This window comes from Pollicipes pollicipes, unplaced genomic scaffold (assembly GCF_011947565.3).
Source record: "Pollicipes pollicipes isolate AB1234 unplaced genomic scaffold, Ppol_2.1 Scaffold_7261;HRSCAF=8764_pilon_pilon_pilon, whole genome shotgun sequence".
NCBI lineage: Eukaryota > Metazoa > Arthropoda > Thecostraca > Pollicipedomorpha > Pollicipedidae > Pollicipes > Pollicipes pollicipes.
The window spans coordinates 61321673-61339594 of NW_023597054.1; the positions used below are offsets into that span (position 1 = coordinate 61321673).

A 17922-nucleotide genomic window follows, 5' to 3' on the forward strand; every position below is an offset into this window, starting at 1 on the left:
TTTGCATTATGCCAGCAGGTTGCAGACATGTAGATATTTAGCTGCAGCAGGAGCAGCTCGTCGATCAGCTTATGCGATGAGCCGTTTGGCTGGGGTTACAGTGCTCCGATAGGTGGCAAACACTGGGGGGCTGTAATCCAGGTCAGAGACGTCTCTGAGAGTCGCACACAGAACGTTCTGTGACACGCTGCAATTTCCGCCATCTGTAACGGACAACTTCCTGGAAGCCAGGTGCATAATGACTCCGTTCTTCTGGATCCCACCTCCTTGACGCCATCGCCAATTTCCGCCCTGTCCGAATGTTCACAGTAAATCCTCGGTCAATCTGGAATGTACTGAAAACCAGTACTTAGCCTTTTCAATTTCCTTCAGCTTGCGACAAGTGCAGGGTGTGGGAAGTCATCACAGCGCTCGTTGTTGGCATCCATGATCTGTAGCAAATGCAAACCAACCGACATGAGGTTGAACAGTGACGGAACCATGCTGTGTAATCACCCTAGCGGCAACGCCTGTAGCTGCAGGACCGCTAGATCCCAAGCACCCTTTTATGTGTCATACTTTGATTACCTTCATGAATCAAGCCCGGATTGCCGATTCATCCAAACAGGAAACGTTGCGTGCAAACATAGCAAGCATCTTGATGTACTCACGCCGCAGAATTGTGCATTCAAATTGCACAAAAAACAAGCTATGACGTACCGGTATAGCAGTCGTCAAAACAGACCGCGCCCTTATTGTGCATGTTCTTTGTCTGGACCCGTATGGGAAGTGCAACACATCAATAAAATATATCACCCCAGCATCAAACCTTGTGGCTGGCGAAGGTATGCCGTGATTGGACAAAGCGCCGACGCGCGCCACCGACAAGGTGTCTTCCTATCATGCAAGGATGTAATTGGCATCATATATTTTGCTCTTGCGGAAACATCTCGGATGCTGGAGCAAAAGTATGCCCTTCAATGGGTCTTGATATCCTCGGCGTACGTATGTGACAACAGCTGTAGTGACCTGCTCAGGGGCATGCTTAGCTGTAGTGACCTGCTCGGCGGCGCGCTTAGCTGTAGTGACCTGCTCAGCGGCATGCTTTGCTATAATGACCCGCTTGGCGGCATGCTTAGGTGTAGTGACCTGCTCAGCGAATTCTTAGCTGCAGTGACCTGCTCAGCGGCATGCTTAGCTGTAGTGACCTGCTCAGCGACGTGCTTAGATGAAGTGACCTGCTCAGCGGCATGCTTAGCTGTAGTGACCTGCTCAGCGGCATGCTTAGCTGTAGTGACCTGCTTAGCAGCATGCTTAGCGACCGTGTTAAAATGAACCATGTTAGAGTGAACAGTGTTTATTTAATATACCCTGCATTGCCATACTAGACTTGTGTATGCATCGGATGCTTGCCGCCCATGCCCTGAATCTGAGACACTGATAGCGCCATCCCGCATTTATGGGAGCATTTGTGCACGCACCAGTTTCCACAGATGTTCGAAGAGGTGTACTGAGGACCAGTACGACGCTTTTCCTGGAGGCTCAACATGATCCTGCGCTGAGCTCCCGACATTACACTGAAATAGCTGGATTTAAAAGGCATTACCTCTTACTTTGAGACGTTCGTATGCCCATGATGACTATACTCATCTGGCCTTAGAACACTGAACATCTCACGTCTATGCTTCCTGCCAGCAGTCGCAGCCGCCCCTGCATCCTCACGGGCGTGCACTTCCCGTCACCCGTCTCAAACCGCCCATCAAAGCCGTGCGTGGGCAAATTCCAGCGCATGTACACGATCGCGGCGCGCGCGCGGTGGTCGTGGCGCGGCGGGCGGCGATCGCCGAGGTGGGCGCCATTAATCAGGCTAATTAATACGGCGGGGGCATTAGCGCCCATCGGCGAGTAAATCACGGGTGGGATAAACAAATACGGTGCGGCGGTGGCCACAAAAACCGGCCGACTATCGGGCGCGCCTGACCGCTGAGTGATGCGGTATTCACGGCTCTGGACGGGCCGGCGCTAGCGTGGGGCCGCGCCCCGGCTGGCGCCCCGTCTCCTGAGACGGCGCTGGTGCTGGCGGGGCACGGGGCGGCTGCTGTCGGTAGTGGCGGGTGGGGCTGCGGGATGGCGGCAGCGTGTGTCGGGCGTGGATCGGCATGTGCTTGGTACAGCACCACTAATTGTTTGGGTGTAGGACTGTGCGTAGGGGGTATGTCGTGTTACTCGCGGTCCAGTGTAGGGAGGTGGGACTGTGTGTGGTTGTGATGGATGGGACCGTCGCCACTTGCGGTCCGATCCTGGTCTAGAACTGTGCGTATGTGGTGAGCGAGGCCGTAACCACCTACGGCCAGCTTTGGTGTAAGATTATAGGTTTGCGGTAAGCGGGGCCACTTGCGGTCCAGTTTTGGTGATGGGCTGTGCGTGGGTGGTAAGCGGGGCCACTTGCGGTCCGGTTTTGGTGTTATGATAGCTGGAGTGGTGGCCATTTGCGGTCCGGTTTTAGTGTAGACCGTGCGTGTGTGGTGGTGAGGTAGTAACGGCCCGTTGCCACCAACCGTCCAGTTCTGGCCTAGGTCTGTGCGTGTGTGGCGAGTGAGGCCGCGTCACTCGCGGTCCAGTTTTGCTGCGTGCCAGCACCGGTTACCTCAATTCATCCATGTTATGTGAGAATTGCGCCCTTTTATTGCAAATTTGAACTCCATCAAACGAAGGCTATTCTGCACAGCGACGCCGTTTTCGGCCCGGAACAGCAATCACCATCAAAACGAGCCGGCGATAGTAAGCCGCGAGTAAATCACGCCGCCATCAGTGGCCAGATTGTCTCGGGTTATTGGTTTTCCCCGGCGGGCTTCGGTCTGTGCGTGACGCTGATGAGCGGGGCTGGCCGGCGCTGCAGGAAGCGGTCTTCCGCCGCCGCCGCCCTCAAGTGCTGGACGTGTGTGAACCCTTGACATTAGGGCGCCCGGTCCGATCCAGCGACAGTCGGTTTCGCCCGGTGGCAGTCCGGAGGTAATGCGACGTCAGTTGCGCCCGGTGATATACGACGGCCGGGGGGCGCGCGGAAACGAGCTGCCGCCCGCTTCGAGTTTCACCGGCGGATCGTGTGGACGCGTCCGCTCCTCCCGTGATTATTTGCCGTTATTAGCCGCAAAAGGCGCGCACCGCGACGACGCACCGATGACTATTGCATTTCCGGGCAGTGAATCGGCGCAATTTACGATGTCACGCTCGGCGATGGCCAGAAAAATGCTGGTTTTCGCGGTCGACAGATTCAATCTGGTTAATGACACGCGTGGCGACGGTCGCCGGCCGCGCCGGGCGATCGGCGAGGCCGACACCGGCCGGCATCCGACGAGCCGCCGCCGCGCCGCGCCGCGACCGCGGCGGACGCGGGTACGCTGGCCGGCACCCGACGAGCCGCCGCCGCGCCGCGCCGCGCCGCGGCGGGCGCGCACCCACTCGCGCGCCGCACTCGGCCGGCCACTAATGCTGCCCTGTAAAGCCCAATCCGATATGATTGTCACACGCGCCCGGCGAAATGATTGCGCGCGGCACGGCGCCGGCGCCGGCGGCGCGGAACGCACGGAACGGGTGTGTGCCGCCACGTCTTGCGGAACTGAACGGCCGCTGCAGCCCGCTCCCTGCGTGTGCATTCGGGGGGGGGGGGGGGGGGGGTCATGGATCGGTGCAGTGCCCTGCCGTTGCTGTGTAATTTTGGTTTGGAGAGTTTTGTTTATGATGTTTCGTTAGCGGCTGCGCCTCGTTGGTTTCTTTGTGGGATGCAACGCATTCCTGTGTACTTCGCGACTAAATCTTTCCCTGGTCTGCGCGACGTCTCGAGCAGCATTGATTACTTCCATCTGTAGTGAGTTGTATGAGGCAAAACTGCAACTTTCTGCGATTATTTGGGTCACACTTTGCGGGCCACTGAGTTGGCAGCAGACCAGAACCTCTACCATGTTTATGCTTTGGTTATTGATGAAAACAAGGGACCTGTAAAACCGGGCAATCGCTAGCCTTTAAGTATTTCTTTCCAGTTATGCTGGTCTTGAAATCCACACCACCCGAATGAAAGAATACGTAGGTGGCAGTTTTGCAATGTGAAACTGGCACGTTGCATAGCGTCCATGAACTCAGCGCCCCCCCCCCCCCTCGTGAGCTCCCTGGCGATCGCTCGTTACCACCCCGCCCAGCCGGGGCACGTCGAAGGACTTCGATACTGGCTGCGCACCTATCGATATCGCTCGCGGCCCGTTCCGATCGGAGACTGCGGCGGCGCGCCGGCGCACAGGCGGCTAACACCGGCGGCGGCGCCGGCGCCCGCCGCGCCGGCGACAGGGAGCGATGGCAGTCGAGCCGGCCCTGTAATCTGGGCGCGCTTCGTGTGGGCCGCGCCGCGGCGTGACAGAGTCAATTAACCGGCGTAATATTCTGGCGATTTTTGTGGTTTGATGTTCCCACAATTGTAGGCGAATCGCCGCTGGTTAGTCACCACTTGCCGGTTTTTCTCCCGGTGGCGCCACGCACGAGGGCAAACAAAGCGTCAGCGTGGCGAGTCCTGGCTGGCGCGATCGACCGTCGCCCGGCCGTGGAGACGTCGACGGCGTCTTTGTCGGCGTTGACGGATCCGCGTACTCGGCTGACGCGGTAACTAGCTGCGCAGGTACCGGCGGGTGGGACAGCCTGTTGTCGGGCGGCGCTGGCCTGCGTTCGGGCTGGGCGGCTCTGTACATGCGGTCGGTGGGATCGGTAGGGTCGGTAGAGTCGATCGAGTCGGTCGCGTCGGTAGAGTCCCGGTAGGGTCGTTAGAGCCGGTAGAGTCGGTAGTCTCGGTAGGATCGGTATAGTCGGTAGGATCGGTATAGTCGGTAGGGTCGGTAGGGTCGGTAAGTAGGTTTGGTAGGGTCGGTAAGTAGGTTCGGTAGGGTCGGTGGGGTCTGGTCCCATGCCTGGTTGAAGGGCCCTTTAGGCACGACCGGACAGACTGGGCGGCGAGCAGGTCTCTGAACTGTCCGTTTTCGATTGGAAAAGTCACTGATGAATATTCGGTGCTCCCGTTTATATTTCATCGTGTTCTTTCCCTGGGAATACTTAGGTGCGATCCAAAACTCTCTGCAGGCGTCATTCTGGCCTTTGCTTCTTCCTCCCGGTTACAGCAAGGTCCTCACAAATCCTTAACCTGCTCTACCTTTTCACCCCACCGCTGTCGTCCCCATGGCGCTTCTGACGCTCCAGTGGCGCCTCTGACCGTTCGTGGCGCCCCGGCCTGCCGTGCCGCCTCTGGTGCCACGTGACCGGGCGCCGGATACGATCGGCCCGCCTCCGTGACTCCGGCTGGCATTTTAATGCAATACTTTTCACACCAGCGCCCGCTGACGGACGCTATCTGTTGGCCCGCCGTTTTTCCACCCGTATTGTCCGCCGCCTGGACAGGGCCTGGGAGGTGGGAGACGGTTTTTGCCCAGTTTTTCAATTTTGACACCGTATAATGGCGAAATTATTGGACCTGCAACGTTTTGCCTCGAATCGGCTGCAGGTAGCGTGGCGTGACGACAGTTGCGGACCGGGTTTTGCGTCCGTTTTTTTGTCACTGGTGTCATTGTTTTCGTTGGAGCGCGATGAACAATTGAATTTCCGTAAATACCACCTGCAAAACGAAGCGTTTGGGCCTCCATTCATGACTCACATTGTCACGTTTTTGCGATAGTTATTCTTAGCGTGCCAGGTGTTATAAGCGCCTCCGAGTGTGACCCCGGCGCTCGACCCCGCCCACTCCTCTGTTCCGACCTAATCGCCTTGGCATTGTCTGTTCCCCTGCGTGTGGCGGCGACGTGACGCATACTCCCTGTGTATCATGCATCCGCGGGTTTTGTATGCCATCAAACATTTTGATTGTCGTGTTAGCCGCCCTTTCCGATCTGCCTTTAGGCCAGATCTTTGAGAACGGCTTCGGACTTTTCTTCCTGGACGGGTTTTTTTCTGATGGTGCTTCAAGACCGAATTGTTGAGTCCATTTCAGGATGAAGTCTTGCTGGTATTCATTTAAGTCGTCGCTCCAAAACACCTTTAGCTGTTCACTTTTGTTTGTAACTAAAGGCATGGGCTTTGAGCTGCGAAGTCTCATATGTTCATGCCCCATATTTTCATGTGGTCTAAGGTCTCGATGTGGGCACACGGTGGCTATTCTTTGTCTCTTGTTAACTGTCTTCCGTCCGAACCTAATACTAGATCCTCGCCGCTCAGCGGTTCCTTTGAGTTGCATCTTACCCAGTGCGTCGGCCTCCTGGTAGCGCTGTAAAGCTATCGTGCAAAGTCTTTCCCCTAGCGTACGACGTGGCCAAGCGTCTCTATAAGCCGGATCGGCTAACGAAGCTTGCTCCGACGATGCGCAGTACGTCGAAGAAAGAACAGGCCCGGGAGATCGAAACAAAAGCTGTGACGGTATATTGACGCCAAGTAGCCCCAGTTTCGACCAGCGCGTGCGCAGAAATCTGGATAGTGCGGGTGGTCTGCCCACCTCAGGGTATACCCATTCCAGTCCATTTTACATGTCAGTCTCGTAAGTCCCGAATGGCTTCTTGGCCGGTAGTTTCATTCTGCTGCGTGAGCCGGGGGTAATTCAGAGGTAGTTTGTTTTGGGGAATAATTCGCTGAGTGCTTGTGTTATATGTGTACACCGTGCTCAGCTACCTTATCCGTCAATCTGCATATTACGGGCTGCATGCATATCTAATTGCCCGTCAGGATTATTCAGAATTAGACTCACTCCTTAATGGTAGCATTCTCTCCGTAATGGCGGGTTTTCCTGGAACTTGATCTGCTTTAGGGGCCGTCTGTGGCAGTTATCGTCAATGACTTTCACCCGGGGCTGAATTTTTCATATGTATGGAGTGTGCACCGACCATTTCCCATCTTGCTTGCATCCATCCCTCAGTCTATCAGATGTGGGGCTGCTAGCGCAACTCCAGCCTTGTGGTGAGACATTTATGTAAGCTCTGCAAGTCCGTCTAAGACGACCCATCCCATCTCATCGGACTCGCGTGAGGCGCAGCTCACCCTCGGTCCATCTCGAGCGCACGGGCTGGTGCGGAGAGCTGCAGCTGTGCCTCAGGCTCAGTGCCCCGGCTCAGCGACGCAAGCTCCATTAGTCCCCTCCCCCCCCCCCCCCCGTCACGTCCCTGACATGTCCGTGCTGTCACCATCTTCAGACCACACGCCACCCTCCGGAGGTTGGGTACCAAAGTCGATAAGTGACCCAGAGCGGTCCGAGCTCCCCGTCCCGGTCCCGGTCCCGGTCCTGGTCCCAGCCAGCGGGCCGACCGCCGTCGCCGCACCCGGCGGGACCGGCGGCCCGGTCAGTTGTCTCGACCCGGCGACCTCATGGGGCGCCTCCCGCGCCCGCTGGCCGCCCAATCTCGGCTCCTCTGTTCGGCTCAAAGGCGGCGGCGAGCGACTGCCGCCCCCAAGGCCAGGCCGTTCCCAGGCCGCCGCCGCCGCCGCGGCGACGCACAGATCGGTGTATCGGTTCCGTCGGCTTTCATGCGACCGTCCGATCGACGCGTCACTCTGTAATCGCGCCCGATGGCACGCCTTTGATCGCGCTGATGGGCGGGGGAGGTGGTAGACCGTTAAGGAATCGGCGCACAAAAACGCCGTCTGGACGGCGAAGAATGACACAGTTAGCCCGGCGGACAGGTGTAAGGCCGCGACCGGCGGGGGGCGAACCCCTTTCTGCCATCTCAGATCTGGACTGACACCTAATCTTTATTTATATCGGCTCGATTATACGCCTGCCCCTTCAAAGCCGGTTTCGGGGCTGCGACTCCGGCGGTGGCGCAGGGTACAGATGCGGGCTCTCCGCGTCGCTGCGACGCCGGCCGGCGGGACCTTGGGCGCGGGCGTCCTGTCAGCTGTCCGGCACGGCGCCGTTATTACCAGGCCTGCAGCTTCTGTCGCTACATGCCTGCAACTGACTCCCCGGCGAGACAAACGGCGTCTGGCAGCGTGTTTGACTGACGGCTAACTGGCTAATCAATCAGTCTCGGGTATTAACACCGGAACAACAGCGAGGATAAATAACCGCCGACGCCGGCAGTGGCGAGACGACTGCCGAGCGTGTCCGCGCTCACCCGCTGGGGTGCAGACGGGGACAGGCGGGTCTGCACTGCCAGCTGCGACTGGCCGTTCAGGTGACCGTCTCGGTGCAGGCGGGCTCATTCAGGAGGCAGCTTCGGCGCGGCTGAGACCGCTTTGGCGATGGTCTGCGTCGCGTGCCGGCTTCGCCGGGGTCTTATCCAGGAGGACCACCGCGGCGGGGTCATCATACCTATGAACGCAGCGCTACGGGCAGCCCGTAGTGCGCGGCGCCGACTCCCCGGAGGGCTCTTCCGAGCGTCGCGTCCGCGGCGGCAGCCGCGTCGACGAACGTCTCCGGCGCGCAGCCGATCGCCACGAAAAACGGCGCTCGCCACGGCGATCGGCCTAATAGAGTTGGAGCGGCGGCGGCGCAAAAAGCCGACCGCCCGGCCCGGTGGGCCGCCCCGGTGGCCGACTGTCACTCCGGGCCGCGCCGGAGACGCCGCCGAAAAACGGCGGCCTGTCTCGCCGGCCACCGCGCCGGGATGCCGCACCTGCGGCCCGTCACGTTGGCCGGCTCGGCCGTCCGCCGCAGCGGCCGCCGCCGTCGCCGGAATGTCGCGGCACACCGCCGGACGCGGCGGTGAGATGCGCCGTGTTCGCTGTCCACGGGGCTGACCGGTGACGCCGGCATTCCGCGCATGGGTGGCGCACGTGGCGGTTGTTTGCTGTGCTGGCCGGTGACACGGGAATGCCGCGCCTCGTGGGGGTGCCGGACTTTTGACGCCCGGCTATCAACCCTGCCCATCGTGCCGGCCTCTGGGACATTAAGGTGTCGCTTTGGGTTTGTTGCTGGCGGAGGCCCGCTTATCTTCGTGTCTTATTATGCTACTGCACGTGGCTGCAGCTGTCAAGCCCGGCCTTATGTCACCTGTTCACCGTGATGGGGCAGCGAGACGCTCTTGCGGATCCGTTCGAAGAATTTCCACTGGCGAGGAACGTTTCCTGACGTCAGCGTTGGGAGCCGTCCGGAGCGCGTGATAAGCCGGTTTTTCGGCAGAACTCGCCTGCCACCGCTGTCGACGTCGTCGTCATTGACCGCACCATTCCACCGGCGCTGCCGGAGGTCTCGTTCGGGCGCCGGCGAAGACGTCATCGGAAAAAACGCCCCCGGTTCGAATGGCGGCCGTTCTTGCATGTCACCGTGGCCACGACGCGCATCGGCCGGCTTTGTGCCCACTGCGCTCCAAATTAGCCATCAGCGATCAAAGAGACCGGTTTGACTGTGCTCGATGGAGATGCTCGGCGCCAATTTATCTCCTTTATTTGCAATTAGACCATTGAGCCCGCGCTTATGACTGCGATGCATTCGCGCCCATGCGGCGGCGCCGGACCGCATCCGTCATCATTAGCCGAGGAGACAGTACCATTGCCCGCGTCACCGCGTCTGCAGGCTCCTCACCGTGACGTCACTGGCACCGGATGCTGAGCTGTGTGGTCGCCGACTGGTGGCGCAAGGTCTTGCAGGTTATTGATCCTCGCGGGCGCGACGCGGCGCTCGAGGTGGACGGAGCCGGCCGCTCCGGATCCGAGCCGAAGCTGCTCCGTGCCGGATCTGGATCTGTGGCGGGCACGAGGTGGACGGAGCCGGCCGCTCCGGATCCGAGCCGAAGCTGCTCCGTGCCGGATCTGGATCTGTGGCGGGCACGGCTGCTTGCAAAACCTCCTCGGTTGCGTAAGACGGTACAAGGTTTTGCGCAGTGTTGCAGGACATGAATGCCCGCTACGTGCTGTGAGACACACAAGCAGACGCGTTTTGGATGAGGAGCGGCTCTCGTTTGCGGCTGGCGCACATCCAGGCGTGGACTGCAGGTTGCCCAAGTCACACTCGTGACGAGCGTGGCGGCTGTGACGGCGATCGCCATTGAGATCGTGATTCGCATTTATGACTTTGTGCGACTGTCACCGGACGCGCAGTGGTGCATTGCCTGAGGGGGTAGCCGGCCGGCACGATTTCGCCACGCGCGCCGACATTTCCACGGGTGCCCCGCCGGCATAGCGCCGCAGGCTTGCGGACGTCGCCCACGCTGTGTGACGTCATGCATCATGTGCCGGCGTCCTGCCGGGCCGGCGGGCCCGCGCGACGGAGCAGTGTGACGTCATACATCATCGGCCGGCCTCCCGCCGGGCCGGCGGGCTCGCGCGACGGAGCAATGTGACGTCACGCGGGTGATGACAGAGGATGCTTGAACAGGAGGGACGGTCAATAATGGCGAACTGCTGCGTCAAATAATAACGTCCATGGCGGAGCGCGGGAAAAAGCGGGACAAAAGTGGGGCTTCGGGCTGACTATCACATTGTGCTAATGACCGAAGAAATGCTATGGTTTTAAGCTGCGAACATTTAAAAGCGTTTGTGCCCGCCGCAAATACTTTTGAGTTGAATATGTGGAAATCTGGGGACCGCCCATGGGGTAAATTTCACATCTAGCTTTCTGTCATAAGTCTTGTCTTAACGCTACTGTATTTCTGTACGATTTTATCCTGATACAGGCCAAACTTTCAGAATTATTATATTGTAGATCCTTCCGAATTTTCAAGCCGAACATGATGCCAGTTTGCTGAGATTACGTGTGCTCAGCTGCCTCCAGTGCCCTGCGGTGTGTCAATCGCTGCATGCAAACATGTTTTAATTAAGATTTTTTTGTCATCGATTTGCATCGGATGTGACTTGTATTAGGCTTATAAACGCGTTAGCCTTCCCGTCATATCGCCATCCTTCGCCTTACATGCTTGTTAAAAACATTAACAAATCAAAGGTTTAAGGATCGATCGCTCATGGCTCAGCTAGCGCAGGCAGACAGGACTGGCGGAGGCTGGAGACTCTCCCAGTCACACCCTTTTAAAACCGATCCACCCGGGCCCCACCCCACCAGCTGCCCGAGGAGACCCCTGAGCGCAGCCCGGTCTGGTGTGGTGCCGCGAGAGCACCCCTGCCCCATCCGTCAGGGAGCGCCCGAGGAGACCCCTGAGCGCAGCCCGGTCTGATGTGGGGCCGCGAGAGCACCCCTGCCCCATCCTTCAGGAAGCGCCCGAGGAGACCCCTGAACGCAGCCCGGTCTGGTGTGTGGCCGCGAGAACACCCCTGCCCCATCCGTCAGGGAGCGCCCGAGGAGACCCCTGAACGCAGCCCGGTCTGGTCTGGGGCCGCGGGAGCACCTCTGCCCCATCCGTCAGGGAGCGCCCGAGGAGACCCCTGAACGCAGCCCGGTCTGGTGTGTGGCCGCGAGAACACCCCTGCCCCATCCGTCAGGGAGCGCCCGAAGAGACCCCTGAACGCAGCCCGGTCTGATGTGGGACTGCGAGAGCACCCCTGCCCCATCCGTCAGGGAGCGCCCGAGGAGACCCCTGAACGCAGCCCGGCCTGGTCTGGAGCCGCGAGAGCACCCCTGCCCCATCCGTCAGGGAGCGCCCGAGGAGACCCCTGAACGCAGCCCGGTCTGGTCTGGGGCCGCGAGAGCACCCCTGCCCCATCCGTCAGGGAGCGCCCGAGGAGACCCCTGAACGCAGCCCGGTCTGGTCTGGGGCCGCGAGAGCACCCCTGGCCCATCCGTCAGGCAGCGCCCGGGGAGACCGGACCGGCCGGGCCGGCGGAGACACGCGCCGATGGACGCTCGATGGCTTCAGTGACGTCAGCGGACCGCCGCGGCCGGCTGAGCGATGGGCGGCCGGCACGCCGGCGATTGGCCGCCGCCGCTCGGCCCGGCCCAGTCAGTCGGGTCGGGGCGACCCCGGTCACCGGTGACGCCAGGCTGGGGCGAGGGCAGGGGACGGTGGCGCTGGACAGCGCTGTCTGCAGCCGCCCGCTCGTCATCCGTCGCAGACAGATAACGGCGGAGGGTCGATCGCCTCCGGACCATGGCTGGCAGATTATCGTGGGAGTCGGCCGACCTGTGTTCTTTATCTCGCTGCTTTTAATGTTCTTAAAATTGGGGCGTTTGAATCTGGTCGGTTCCGGGCGTTCTTCGACGCCCCGTGTCGCGAAGTTTCGCCGGCCAGTCGCCGGTTGCGCTCTCGGGTTCCCTGACACACACGCTGCACGCTTGACGCCGCAGGATGGATGATAGCACCACTCGCGCCACCTAAAAAGCGCGCGTAATTCTCGCGGCGTCGGCCTTTCTCTATTTCCACACGTCCGCCGCTAATGATAACGGTTGTTTGTTGTCGGCCGCTGCACGTGATGCAACATGGCGCCGCCGACGGCGCCGGTCATTGCCTCACCACGGGGCATGCCACCGCCCCGGCCGGGTCACCGCGCCGTCCGAGAAGCCTGAGGGGCCTTACCGCGGGGCATGCCACCGCCCCGGCCGGGTCATCGCGCCGTCTGAGGAGCCTGAGGGGCCTCTGGGCCGCTGCTGACGGGTCGGCTGGCCTTGCTGTCGGACGGGGACGGACGGAAGACGGACGGAATGGTGTCCTAACGACGGCATATTGTGGCGCGGGGAAGGGTTTCCGGGCTCTCTTGGTGACTGATTTGGGTTATCCTAGGTCACACAGCTGACCTGCCAGATTACCTTTGTGCCTGGGAAGTCCAGGTCCCTCGCCAGGTGTTTCAAAGGTGACTTCTTTAGATTACGGGTCACGTTCGGCGTTTCCAGGGCGTTTCACTGGCCTACCAGGTGTCCGCGGCGCGCGAGGGATCCGCCCCCCCCCCCCCCCCGGCATTCCATTGGTCCGCCAGCTGACCACCTCAACTGAAACTCCCCAGAACACTGCTGATTCGCCAGGCAGCCGCAATCCGCGCGACGGCGCGCCACCGGTCCGCCAGGTCACCGCGTCGCCTTCGGAGTCACCAGGCCGCTCCGCTGACCCGTCTGGTGACCTGCGGGCCGAGCGGTGACCACGCCACCGGCCCGCCAGGTCACCAGGCCGCTCCGCTGACCGGTCCGGTGGCCGGCGGACCGAGCGGTGACCACGCCACCGGCCCGCCAGGTCACCAGGCCGCTCCGCTGACCCGTCTGGTAACCCGCGGGCCGAGCGGTGACCACGCCACCGGCCCGCCAGGTCACCAGGCCGCTCCGCTGACCGGTCTGGTGACCGGCGGACCGAGCGGTGACCACGTCACCGGCTGCCGCCCGTCCGAGTTACTGCCCAGCTGCCACGGCCGGAATGCGCGGCAAAAAGCCGACACCGGGGCGGGACGGCAGCGTATTTCAGATTGGACAGCGCTATCACTGGCGACATCTGATACGGCCCTATCTCGCCATCATATTGCACCATCAATAATACGCGGAAGGGATGGGGGCGGGTCGCGCCGTAAGAAGGCTGGCCAGCCAGCGGGGGGCCGCCGTCGGCCATTGTCCTCCCGGCCAGCGGACAAGTTTGATAATTTCGCCTATTTATTAGCGGCCGCGGCCGTGCAGGCTCCGGCTATTGACACGATGAGCGCCACGATGGGGGCCGGGTGGCGACGCTCGCGGCGCGGCGCGATGCGGCGCGGCGGACCCCGCTGCGGACCCCGCTGCGGACCCCGCTGTGGACCTCACTGCAGACCCCGGAGTGGACCCCGCTGCACATCCCGCTGCGGACTCGATGCGAGTCCCAATGCTGGGGCGGGGTCGGGGCACCCGGGGTTGTAACGCGCACTGACTCGGGTTTCAGAGGGGGAGGGGGCACCTAACCGGTTGGGTGCCGTTTTGGGCCCGGGTGCAGTTCAGAGTTGCTTCCAGTACGGGTTTGGTCTCATGGTCTCACGTTTGGTTCTCACAGTTTTGGTCTCAGGTTTGGTCTCATGGCTAATATCGGCCCCCGCAAATCCTCTCCATGGTATGCGTGGATACCCCTGGCTCGGTTTTTTTGCATATTAGTCCCACGTATTAGTCCCACGTCCCAATTTTGCGTTTAAGTGCGTCCTAGTGGTCTTGTCCATTGCAGATAAATGAAAGCGTTTCTGTCTTCAATCCAGCTCTTCCCTGGCCGGCTCGTTCTTGAGGCGCCTTGCCACCCTGACACATGACACAGCCAGCTCCACAGTGGTGGAGCTCGCTCGGCCTGGCACCACCTCGGACGAGCTTTCTTGGTATGTGTGTGTGGAGGAGGGGGAGGTTCTCTCCTGCATAACCACCCGTGAGAACCATGCCGCAAGCCGCGCCGGTTGCATGAACACCGGACAATCATGCCAGCGCATGCGGCCAATTCCGATGTCGCTTTCCGCATTTGGCCACGCTGTGGCATGGGCCCGGAACGGTGGAAAATTGGGCTCTGCGCCCGTGTGCTGAATGCTGCCAGCCAGGTGCTTTCCACTCCCCCTGCCGTCTGTCTCGCTGGGTGAGCCTGCAGGGCCATTGCTCCACCACCGGTCTGTCGATTTCATTGGCACAGGTGTGATCTCATAGCCGCGCGGCTCTGGCGGCTAATGGCTGCCTGTCTCGCCGACGCTAATTCCTGCCATTGTGCCATTGTTTCCGGGCTCTGCACTCTGTCTCAAGTAATTTCGGCGTTTTTGCCGTGCGTTGCTGTACTATCTACTGCATTATCATGAATGAAATAATAAATTGGCCTGCATGGGACAGGTACTGTTTGGCCTGGCTCTTGGCCCAGTAATCTCATTAACCTGCAACTGATGGCCTCTGACTGATAAGGATTTCCCACTCATTAGTGGCGGCGGTCCGCTGCCGGCGCCCGCCAATAGATGGCAGCAGTGCAGAAACCTTCCGTTAATTAGCCATCAACAGTTGCTGCTGCTGTTGTGTTCAGCCATAGGTGACGGCCACATAACTCTTTTGTGGTGTTTCGCCGGCATAAAGTCGACGTTCGCACGTTTGGCATGGATGCGGGGCTTGCCACTCCCTCGCTGCTCCATCTACGATGTCGTTCTAGTTTTAATTGGGTAAAAAATCGTTGTCGGTCCCCGGTTATCACTGCCGGTAGCCTAGATGGCTGGGAACACGGTAGCCGTGTCGTAATAATAGTTAAAGTTTAATGCGGCGGTCGAAAGTTACTCTGAAGAGGTAACCATATATCATGCTGTTACGTGCAACATCAGTATTATATTTTGATTGAGTTCTGTGACCTTGTTTCATCACCGGTTTAGACCTCAATTTAAAAAATAAGGTTTTTATATCGAAGCTATTTTTGTTGGAAGACGTTTGCCAGGCCAATGCCGAGCACTTGGTTTGAATCGACATCATTCAGGAGCTGCATTGAAGAAGCAGGTCAAGGATATCATGACGATTGAGCGGCAGTCAATGACCATTTGCCGTCGACGAGACCTAAAACTCTGGGAACGCCGGTCACTGATTCAGTGTTTGGAACATTATTCTTCTGTGTATGTTCCTGCAACTGTCCCTCTTACATATTTTCACCGTTGTTACCAGAACATCCGGCAATATACGTGTCGAGCGTTTCAAGCACATTTCAGCGCGACATGCCTTGTTGGAGTCAGCAGACGGTTTCGTTTGCTTTATTGCAGCACCTTCATAGGATTGACGCTCTATCAGATTGTTTGCATGGTGTTTCGATTTCTGATCAGGAATTTTGGGTGGTGCATTCCAGAAATCGTTCCTCCCTTGAAGCGAATGCAGATTTTACCCCTATGTGTCACTGTCGGCCTGCGTGATCATTGACTTGACACTTGCGCGTTTTTGAAATGCAGTCGGGTGGCGAACAGCCTGCATCCACATGCTGTCGTCCACCGCCTTGCCCGTCCTCTGTCATCGCGCTGTGGCGCGGCCGAACAAACCACCGAACGCAGCGTGGCGGCGCACTAAATGACACATGCGCCGGAACCATCTCGCGAAATTAGCGAAACCACACTTCTGGTGGAATGAGGGGGGGGGGGAGGGAGGGATTTACAAACGTGCTGAACATGTGGTTGGGCGAATCCTCAAAGTGTGTGAGTGCTGAGTGTGTGGTCATTTACTCCACATCCGTGCCCGCCTCTGTCTAGATATCGTCTGACGTGTGTGTCCGGAATACCGCCGGGCGTTCCACACATCAGGAGTGATGCGACCAGAAAGCCAGGTTCAGTGCAACACCCTGAGAGTACAGTAGTACCCTGGTGCCTTGTTCGGAGTTCCGTGTTTGGGGCGCCATGACCAGAGCGTCGCTTCCGAAGTGCCCCGTGCGTGCCGTGTCCAGAGCGCCCCGTGAGTATCGTGTCCGGAGTGCCCCGCGAATGTCGTGTCCGCGTGTCCTGGAAGTGCCGTATCCTGAGTGCCCAACAGAGTGCGGTGTCCGGAGTGCCCAACAGTGTCGTGTCCGAAGTGTCCTGTGAGTGCCGCGCCCGGATTGCCCCGCGAATACCGTGTCCAGAGCGCCCCGTGAGTTCCGTGTCCAGAGTGGCCCGTGAGCGCCGTGTCCGGATCACCGCGTCCGGATCACCGTTTCCGGTGCGCCGCGTTCGAAGCATTGTGTTCAAAGTGCGCCGTGAGTGTGGTGTCCGCAGTGGAACGTCCAGGTGGACGGACGTCGCCGGTGCGTGACGGACTGCGGGAAAGACGCTTTACGACGGCGCGGCTGGATGTGGCGTCGCGAGCGTGGGGCGGCGCCCTCAGATGGCGTGATAGTGCACGGCGAGCGGCGTCGTCGCTGGCCCTCCCTCCTCCGTCACCCCTCGTGCCCGTCACCCCCGCGCGCGACGGAGGCGGCCGACAGCGGGCCGGTACTAGTCTTGCGATTAGACGGGCACGCGGAGTCAGGACGTGTATGCTGGATGGGCGGCCTCGAGGCATTGACCAGTTTCCTCTTAAGATGGTGTCCCGCTGTCAGGCGCTTTACGGTTTGCGTTTGTTGATTTATAGTTGCCAAGGTTACAGCCCGCGGATTATGTATGCGGTGAACGTTCTTTTCTTTTTTCATTTGGCTTATGAATTTTCATTAATTCATGCGCATTATGCGCAATGATTAGTTTTGAAATGGAGCACTGCATTACGTTGTAACATCTCCCACCATATCCCCTTTATATTTCATGGATTGCCTTTGATATCCTCTTAAAAAAAATGGAAGATGGGATGCCCAACCTTTCCCCATCATCTCCACTAGCTGTGTGTACGCCCTGCGGGCATCTTCGACGTAACCACGACTGCGCGGCCGCGCCCCACGCGCCGAGCCCCAGCATGTCGCCGTCACCGCGGCACAACTGCCGCGCCCAGGACGCCGCTCACCGTCACCGCCGCGCCCCAGGCCAGCCGCATTAACCCCGAATTTAACAGCAATCTGTAAACGTCGAACGTCTGTGTGTGCGCGATTAATTGGCAGCCGCGACGGAAGTCGGACGGGAGCGGCCTGAGGCCTTGTCCCACCGTCGGCACCCATTAATCAGCAGTTTTGCACGGCGGCGTGTGCCGCGACCGGCGCGGAATTTATAGAAAATCCCGACCGGAATGCGCGGCCGATTCGCGCTGCCGCCTGCTTGGCCAGGTGATTAATCGGCAGGCGACGCGGCGACGAAGGGGTCGCGCCGCCTGAATGGACGGCCCGCGAGCCGGCGGTGGGCCGGGCAGGGCGGGAAAGGGTTGTGCCGGGGGGAGGGAGGGGGACGGGTGCCGCCGCCTGACGACGGAGCGGGTGCGGGGCGGCGCCGGATAGCGCCAGCTGGCGAGAGATCGCTCTCGACGCTAAAAACGGCCATCAGCCGCTGTCGCCCGAACGGGCAACGGCTCGGTGTGACGGCGGGCGATGCGAAAAATGCACCGGCCGCCGGTGACAAACTGCGGGCCGCCCCGGCTGCGACGCCCCGTCCGCGTGTATTGTTTTATCGGCCGTTTGTCCTGCTGTCTATACGGACGGCGGCCGTTTGTCTTGGTCGACCCGGCGGCCCATGGCTGTCGGTTGGCGGGTGGAGCGACGGGTCACGGCTGGGGAC

At 59.9% G+C, this 17922-nt stretch overlaps 1 protein-coding gene across 1 annotated transcript in view; it reads left to right on the top strand.

Moving 5' to 3' along the window:
• The window catches only part of LOC119112187 (protein CASP), a 242096-nt gene that overhangs the window by 88989 nt on the left and 135185 nt on the right, over positions 1–17922 (top strand). The gene's annotated exons all lie outside the window — the stretch shown is intronic.